Genomic DNA, 9,185 nt, shown 5'->3' on the forward strand with positions numbered 1-9,185 from the left:
TATTTACCGGACCATAACTCCGGCGTCCGGCAGTGGAAAATTACAAGATTGGTGTCAAAAGAACCTCCTACTCTTTGCGCATAGTCCCCAATTGGTTTCATAGTCAAATTCATAGCCAATTGTTCTAGATCTTAATCTCTTTTTTCACGTGCACTGTAGCATTGAGAATTTCCAGAATTTCAGTTCTTCATCAGATGTTTTGACGAGAATTGAGGCAGCCATGGCGGCTGTGAGCTCTCCCCAGCCTTTGGCTGTGGGAGAGACAAATCAAAACACTAATGAAACAAATCCAAACATGATGCCAAAACAATCCTTTGCTGCGCTGATTCAAAAAACAAAATCTGCTGCAACCTCGTCAAAACTGGAGTTAACTCCTATCCATATGGTTCATGGAGAACCAACTGCAGAATTCACAGTTGAAGAGGTGAACACTTTCACCATCAAAGAAGGACTGCATCAGGCAGAAATTCACAAATTTTCATATGGCAAACCAGATATTCAAGAGTTACGACAGTTAATTCCAAAACAATTCGACGTCAAAGGTTATTCCAACGTTGGACAGCTAGAATTTCGTCATATCTTGGTACGTTTTGATATCTTTGAAGATTATGTTCAGGTTTTGTCAAGATCTACTGGTTATGTTAAGGCGAAGGGAGATGAATTTTTCTTTAGGACGTTAGGATTCAATCCTCGTGAAGAAACTTCAAGAGCTGTGGTATGGATTTCTTTGCCTGATTTGCCTGCAAATTTTTTCGCAAAGAAATCTTTATTATCTATAGCTTCAGTAGTAGGGAAACCTCTTGCAATTGATAAAGTGACTCAAGATCGAACACGACTAAGTACGGCAACGGTTAAAGTCTTGATTAATTTATTAAACAAACATCCTAAGAGAGTTCGAATAAATATCGTTGACAAGAATTTTGGGAGAATTGTTGAAAATTATCAGCAGATAGTGTTTCACAATCTACCAGAATACTGTACTCATGTCGTAGGAGGATCGAGGATGGTAAGGAAACTATTGCTCGAGGAGATGTAGTGGAAGGCTTGGGCAGTCTTGAAAAATTAGCTGGTGATGCCAGGGATTACCTTAATGCCAAGAGAGCTGTGCAACTGAGGGATCAAGAGGCAAAGGAAAATCCTGTAGAGCAGCAGGCTTTACACACAGAGGGTGGAATGTTAATTGATACTGGGAACAAGGATAAAATTATGAATCGTGTAGTGGACGATAATCAGGTAGCAGAAGCTTCCTAGACTGCCAAAGGTCCTATGAAGTCAGCAGTAGTGAGTAATGAAGTACAAAATCAATCTTCAGATAAGGTCAATGACAGGGGTGATGCAGGACAAAGTCATGTAGTGGCTAGGAGTGATGCTGTGGGTGTTAGTGATTTAGCTGCACCACATGCTGCAGTTCCAGTTGTGCTTATAGAAGAGGTGTTGAAGTTGGACAAGGGACCTCCTAAACCCTCTAGAGATGTCCCTGCCTCTACTATATTTGCACGAACGTACCTAGCTACTGCTGGTGCATTGAAATCTATTGCAGATCGAGCTATAGGTAATGCACCTTATGTGAATGAAGCAATTGATAGAGCAGCAGGAGATCAGCATGCTGCAGGAACTGGTAATATGGATATGGGATCAATGACTTCAGGTGTTAAAGATGGTGTTAAGGCTAATTCAAAAAATACTGCTGAAGGTGAGCAACAAAAAAAAATACAGGGCAAATCTTTGATAGAGCAGTAGCTGCCCAGAAGTCAAATGGGCAGCAGCATACTCCAGTTGTCCTTAAGGATAGGCAGCAACATGTTGTTACTGGGCAGCAGCAGATTACGTTGAGCAGTCAATCTGTTACTCTTTCAAAATAGCATGGGCAGCAGCATACTCTAGTGGCTACTATAAGTGATGATCAACAGTTCACCACTTCAAATCCTGGACAGCAGCAGCATATTGTAACAGTGCCAAAGTCAGTTAATTCCCCATTTGTTGCAAGCCCAAAAACAGTAGCCGTAACTACTGTGCAGCAACAGAAACTTAATCCCAACATCTCAAAGAATAATCATACTGGAGATCAAACATACACAGCAACACCAAAATCTGGGCAGCTCCAATTTGTGACAACAAGTACTCCTGATGCAAGCCAAAATGCAGTAGCAGGCCCTTCAGTTTCAATTCCTACTGATGATCGAGGAGCAGCAGTAAAAAAAGAATTTCGACAACAGCAAATTGTGACATCCACCACAGCTATTTCAGTATCTACGCAGCAGCAACAGGTGAACACTCCTATGTCGAGGCAATCACATGATGGAACAAATACAACTAATGCTAGCTTGATGGTAGTAGCAGCACAAAATAAAACTGGGCAACAGCAGCATGTGAACAAATATGCTACCATTTCTGTGATCCCTGGACAGCAGCACTCAAATGCATCAACATGTAAGAAGAAAAAGAAGGTGAAGCAGAAGCAGAATGCAGCAACAAAACCTAGATTTTCTGTTGTGCAGGAACATGATGTGCAAGTTAGTGAAACAGCTACAACAGAAATTTTGGCAAATGCACGTTTGTCAAATAAATTCAACTGCTCAAATTTGAAAAGGGAGTAGGAATATGGTCTTAAACTAAAGTTTCAATTTGCGAGCCATCGAGTGGAAAGAGTTATCAAGGATGAACTTCAAACGCTAAAAGTTGAAAGTATTATGACTGGCAAGTTAAATGGCAAGTTGGATGCTCCAGATTTCATTCCACGCAAGCCTTCCTGTGGCACATGCCTTCACCACCTAAATACCCCACCAAATACTGTGGAGGAACATATTGGAACAAGCAAAGCAGGTGCTATCTGGATGAAAATTGCAACAAGGTCCAACAAGGAAGCAATTTTTAGGCGACTTCCAATGAGAGTTGCCAAACAAAAGCAGGCTGCCCCAACTACGTCAATGAGGTCAAACCGGTCAAAAACGAAATCATGATTTTTGAATACTTTTTGAACAAAGTTGTTGAAAACGACAAAGAATTACAAAGTGAAGATTTTACAACTTTGGAAAAGAAGGGATAAGAATCAAATTGGTACTACATTTTATTCTACCACTTTCTTAGTATTATCATCTGTAATATCATCACATAGTATGTTATAAACTATGTGATGATCATACAATACTTGGTCCTTTCAAGTTCATATTTTTTACATGCTTGTTAGTAGGCGAGGTTTGCAAGCCTCAATAGGATTAGTAACGTAAGGTTAGCCCGGTTTGTGTTATATGGGTAACAAGACCGCTGCTATTGTCCCCCTTATTTTTACTTTTCCTAATTGTTGTATTTTTATTTTTTGTTATAAATAAAAACTAGCCCTAGGCACGTGCCTAAAAAAAAGAATAAGCGATCCTGACTGGATGGTCCTAGGGCGTCTGTCATGCTCAAACTCTGGTAAGTAAATCCACACCTGTATGAGAAAATTAATACCAAATAAAGTTAAAGATCTAGAACTCTATGTGAGACAATAACTCTTCATGTTGGACACATGCAAGACATGATTGAGGCTATTTTTGCAAAATGGCTTATGCGGCCTAAAGATGGCTAGAAATGCAAGATTTGGCTAAGGCCCCGTGAAGCCAACAACCTAAGACTCACTAAAAAGACCGGACTCTATGTGGGTTGCCTACACATCATGCTCCGAAATACAAGAATCAGGTATGCGTAGTTCGGGCAGATTGGATACAGGCGAGAATTAGAAAAAACAACTAATTTAGAAAAAATATATTTTTTGTCTTTTTTTTTTGTTTTGAAAATGATGAAACATGTAAACTCTTTTTGGATTTTTCTTTTCCTTTTTTTTGTTTCTTTTTTTCAGAAAATGATGGGAAAGTGCAAAAAAAAAATTTGGCATTTTTTCTTTTTTTTTTCTTTTCTTGAAAAAATATTGCGAAAGAAAAATATAACTAGACCTTACTTGCTTCACTTTTACACTTCGCTATCTTTTCTTTCTCATTTACCTCCAACCATAATTGGTCCACTAAATGACCCTTTTTACCCTTGAAGAATGGAACATGTAGCACATAAGAAGCGTCAGGATGGTCTTTTATTTTTTAGTACACCTGTCCTAGACGGACCTAACCTCTGTGTTGAGTCCCCAAAGTCAAATTCACATGATGCAAACAAACGTGCCTACTAGGGATCTGGCATGACGTTATGTTATTCTAGACTTAAACCTGGGGTTGGGTTCTTGACCTGGCTTACCCAAGAGGACAACTCGAGCCGAAGAGGGGGCAACGTACCGGGAGCATGAAAGTCTACCCAGCCTTGTTGCTGGCCCAACCTTGTTCTGTTTGGTATAACTTTTACAAAAAAAGCGGGTCACGCGAACGTGTGCACCATTTTCAAAGACTCATAGGGGTGGCGTAAGAAAATAGGTATATACAATTCAAATAATATCAAAGCGGTAAATGGACAGCAATTAGCACAAAAGGTTCACAAAATACAATAATATCAACAATAAATAAAGTCGAGCAACAATCATATTTACAAGCTCGAATTCTTGAACCCTAAACCAGAGATTCTGGGTTCTTGATCCCCAGTAGAGTCGCAAGAGCTGTCACACCTCCTTTTTACCACCTCCGAAAGGGTGTATAAGGGAGTTTTTCCAATTAAAGTGACAATCGAAACGGGATTATTTATTTAAAATCAGAGTCGCCACTTGGGATAATTTACAGTGTCCCAAGTCACCGGTTTAAAATCCCGAATTGACGAAGTTTGACTCTATTTATGGTTCGCGAATACAGAAATCCGGGTAAGAAATTCTATTAACCCGGGAGAAGGTGTTAGGCATTCCCGGATTCCGTGGTTCTAGCATGGTCTCTTTGATCATACTTGGCTTAATTTTTTTTTTTTGGCAATCCGCTAGGCAAGCGCCTAGGGCTATTTTTATATATATAAAATTCAAAAAACAAATACAGTGTTCGGAGGTCTTACATAATGAAATAGATAAATTTTGACGGAAACATTCCTCCTATTACCAATACTGATTAAAGGACTCATTGTTGGTATCACATATGAGCTACTGTAAAAGTTGACTATAACAACTATCCTTACATAGTAAAAGATGTAATTTGGAGTACATAAGGAATAACTTGTCTTTACAGGCCTGCTGCATTGAATAGGCTATTTAGTAAAACACACTGTCCAGCATAACCAAAGCACTATGTTAAAAGTTGTGCCCCATTCTTTAAGTGTGCAGTATCCAACCTCCCAAGTTCTTATTTTAATAAGCCCTATTGTCCTTTTTACACTGTCTAGCAATGTTCGTTGCATTTTCAGGCATGTTTCTCTGCTTTTTGTTTGCCTCGAGAGATCTTTTTCAGTTGTACACTTATTCAGCGTGACATTGGCTACCTGTAAAGTCCCTCCATTGTCGAAACCCCATGCGCCTAGGAAGTTGGTTGTTTTAATAAACCACCTCCCAGGTTTTTGTTGTCGATACCCCATGCGCATGCCTTCTTGCTTTCTTCAAAAGTCACACTCACCCCATGCCTTCTTTCCCCTCTAGAAACGTTAGTAATCATGCATGACCAAAATAGCATATTCCAAAACATTGTCCAGCATGCATTATATTGCCAGCGCACAATTCCATGTGAGAAACTGCGTGCCTCCCAGTTTGAATTTAAAATGTCCTCCCAACTCTTGTAGCTCCTCTACCGAGTTTTCTCCAGCACCCAAACATTGTGAAGCATGCTTTCATATAAAATTGCTAGAAGCATTCGTGCATTCCATGACTTTGAAGAAGTGTGCTTGCATTCAAAAATCAAAAGAACAGCATTGGCCTTCGTATGCATCTCTTCTCGAAACTGGCGTGCTCCACATGCTAAAAGTTCCGATGGTTTTTGTTTAATGGTAAGATTCTCCTCGAAATTAAGCACTTGTACAACATGCTGGTTGTATATCCAAGGAATTGAATGCCATCACTTTTGTGATCGATTATTGATTTGCTTTTGTTCTTTAACAGAGGTTGTCTCGAAAAGTTGCATCAGTGAATGCCATAAGCATTGTGATACTTTAGGTTCACTGCCCCATGCAAACGATCTGGGCATTCTGTTCCTTTGTTCCCTGCTTGTGCAGATAATGATATCTCTTTCAAGGGATTGAGTACCATGTACTAATACCACCCATTGAAATTGACAATCATGATAATTCATCTCCACATTACCATTCCCTGCATAGAAACACCAAATATTAGTATAACAGAAGATCATCAAGATCTTTTCCCATAGGATTCGACCTTGCTGATCAGTTAAGTCCATTCCGTTTCTCCTCCTCATTTTGTCTTTGTTCCACTCCATATTTATCTCTTTTTTGGCTTTGTTCCTTCCCCTTTTCCTCCTAATTCCTTGCAACCTTTACTCTTATGTAAGGACATTGCATCTTATCTTCGTTAATGATCCTCCTTCCTTTTGAGTCCAGATCCCAGAAACCATGGCACTCAGTATTTCCTTCATCTAGAGCATAATTGGCAAGGTGGTCTGCTTATGTATTCCCTTCTTTGAATATGTGAGTGACCTTGATGATACTTTGTTCCTTCAGTCTTAAAATCTCCTCTACAAGTTCAGTAATATACCAAGGAGGCTTCTATGATTCCTCTATAATGTTCTTTAAAAGCATAGAATCTGTCTGTAACCATATCTGGAAATAATTAATACTTTTGCACATCTTCAATGCCTCTGCAATAGCTACTACTTCTGATACATTGTTGGTTCCTTCAGAAATCTCCCTTCCTTCTGCATATATCAAATCACCTACCTCATCCCTTATGCAGAAACCAATTGAACTCCTCCCTGGGTTCCCTCTACATGCTTCATCCGTATTCACTTTGATCCACCCTCTTGAAGGAAATTCCCATAACACTTTATCATATTTCAGTCGAGGTGTGTACTGCTCCATCATTGTCAATAAGTCTAGCCACTTGTGAGGCACTTGTAGTCCTGGCTTTTTCAGTTGGACCAGAGCTTGCATAGTGGATGACACCTGGTAAATAACTCTACTCACTGAAACTGCTTCTCCATATTTCAAACTGTTTCGTCTCTTCCACAGTTCTCATACAATGCATGCAGGTAAAGCTTGTAATACTTGCTTCAATCTAGGTACAACTGTTGTTGTCCAACACTTTGTAATTGCTTGATATAATGACAACCCATCTAATGCAATTCCTACTCTCCTCAAGAAGTAACTCCAAACACTTGTAGCTGCATTGGATCTGAAGAACAAATGTAGTAATGACTCCTCTTTTGGATCAGCACAGCACCAACATTTAAATGGCATGGAGTATCCTAGTTTACGCAATAAATCATCAAATGGCAGTTTGGCTTTCCACACCATCCACAGAAAGAAGGATATCTTGAAAGGTAAACCTTTTACTCATATCATCTTGTAAGCTAATCTTGGGTTGGCTCTTCTCCGCAGGTAATCCCATGCAGACTTTACTGTAAAATGTCCCCTTGTTTCAAGCATCCAAAAAGGAGTATCTAACTGTGAACTTTCAGTTGGTGGTCTAATATTCTGCACAATGTGGTGTTCCAAATCTTCAGGTAGGCTCTCAAACATTTTATCCACATTCCACATACCATTTTGAACCAGATCATTGACATTATGAATATCCTCATCGATACCAAACTCTGCAGGCACTTGAAAATATAAGGCTCCCATCTCAGTCCAATTATCGAACCAGAATTGAGCCGATCCCATCCTCAGTTTCCAGTAGATTTGATGCTCAATCAAGTCCCTACATTCTAGCATTTTTCTCCACACGTGGGATCCACGCTTCCAAGGTACAATTACTGTATTTAGTTTCTTGCAGTACTTTTAACTAATAAATTCACTCCATAGAGTGGGCTTAGTCCTGAAATTCCACCATAATTTGCAGTACAGTGCCTTGGATACGTCATGTAGGGACCTGAAGCCTATGTCTCCCTCCTTAAAAGGCATACAAAGGTTAGTCCAAGACGCCCAATGTCTAGTGTTCCCTCCCACATTGCTGATCCAGAAAAACTTAGCAAAAATGCTATGTAATTTATTGATCACATAACTTGGAGGATTGACTGCTGACAACATGTGAATTGGGATACTCTGCACGACATTTGCGATTAAAACAGCTCTTCCTCCTACAGATAGGAGTTTGCCTTTCCATGACTGAAGTTTGTCCATAACCTTGGTGTTTAATCCATGGTAATAGTCTCCCCTTCTTCTTGCATAAAAAATAGGACAATCAAGATAGGTCATAGGGAAACATTGTCTTCGTATACCCGTAATCCTTTCCACCTTGTGAATCACCTCATTATCTGTTAAATGATGCAGGTATATGGCCGATTTGTCTTTGTTCACCAGTTGACCAGATGATGATTCATAAGCTTTCAAAACCTCCATGACAAGTCTCAATGAAGTTTCATCAGATGAGCAGAAAATGATTGTATCATCAGCGTATGATAGATAATTTATTTTTGGGCTCCATTTTGGCATTCCAAATCCACAGAAATACAGGTTAGTGTGTAGTGAATTCAATCCCCGAGAAAGTGCTTTTGCTGCTAGAATGAATAGAGTTGGTGACAAAGGGTCACCCTGTTTCACTCCCTTCGATGATTTGAAGAAACCATTAGGATGACCATTTATAAGAATAGAGTACCAATTGCTCCCAATCAAATCAAAGATCAAGCCAATAAAAGCTTCAGGAAATCCCATTTTCCTTAGTACTTTGGTCAGAAATAGCCATGATAGCCTATCGTAAGCTTTTGTCATATCAAGCTTAATTACAATGTTTGGACCTGCTTTTGTTCTCAACCTGATATCCGTAATGATTTCTTGAGTTAAAAGTACATTCTCAACTATGTTGTTGCCCTTCACAAAACCTGCTTGTTCCTCTGAGATTATGTTTGGTAATAATTCCACCAACCTCTCATGAATAACCCTAGAGAAAATCTTGTTAACAAAGTTGCTAAGATTGATTGGTCTCATGTCTGCAAAGGTAATAACTTCTTTTTTCTTTGATAATAAAATCAGGTTTGTGTGAGTGACACTCTTTGGCAGATGCTGACCGCTAAAGAAAGCCTTGACCATGCGAACAACATCTTCTTCGATAATTTCCCAGCATGTTTGGTAAAAGGCTCCAGTGAATCCATCCGGTCCACCAGCTGAGTCTTCATTCAACCCCATAACAG

General features: G+C 39.5%; 1 long non-coding RNA gene across 1 annotated transcript; it reads left to right on the forward strand.

Moving 5' to 3' along the window:
- Positions 1-5,961: 5,961 nt before the first annotated feature.
- Positions 5,962-8,585, forward strand: LOC107815244 (uncharacterized). The gene is made up of 4 exons (XR_012693989.1): positions 5,962-7,562; positions 7,656-7,802; positions 7,898-8,199; positions 8,329-8,585. It is a non-coding gene; the product is annotated as an uncharacterized LOC107815244 (long non-coding RNA).
- Positions 8,586-9,185: the final 600 nt, after the last annotated feature.

Source organism: Nicotiana tabacum, chromosome 8 (genome assembly GCF_000715075.1).
Source record: "Nicotiana tabacum cultivar K326 chromosome 8, ASM71507v2, whole genome shotgun sequence".
Taxonomy (NCBI): domain Eukaryota; kingdom Viridiplantae; phylum Streptophyta; class Magnoliopsida; order Solanales; family Solanaceae; genus Nicotiana; species Nicotiana tabacum.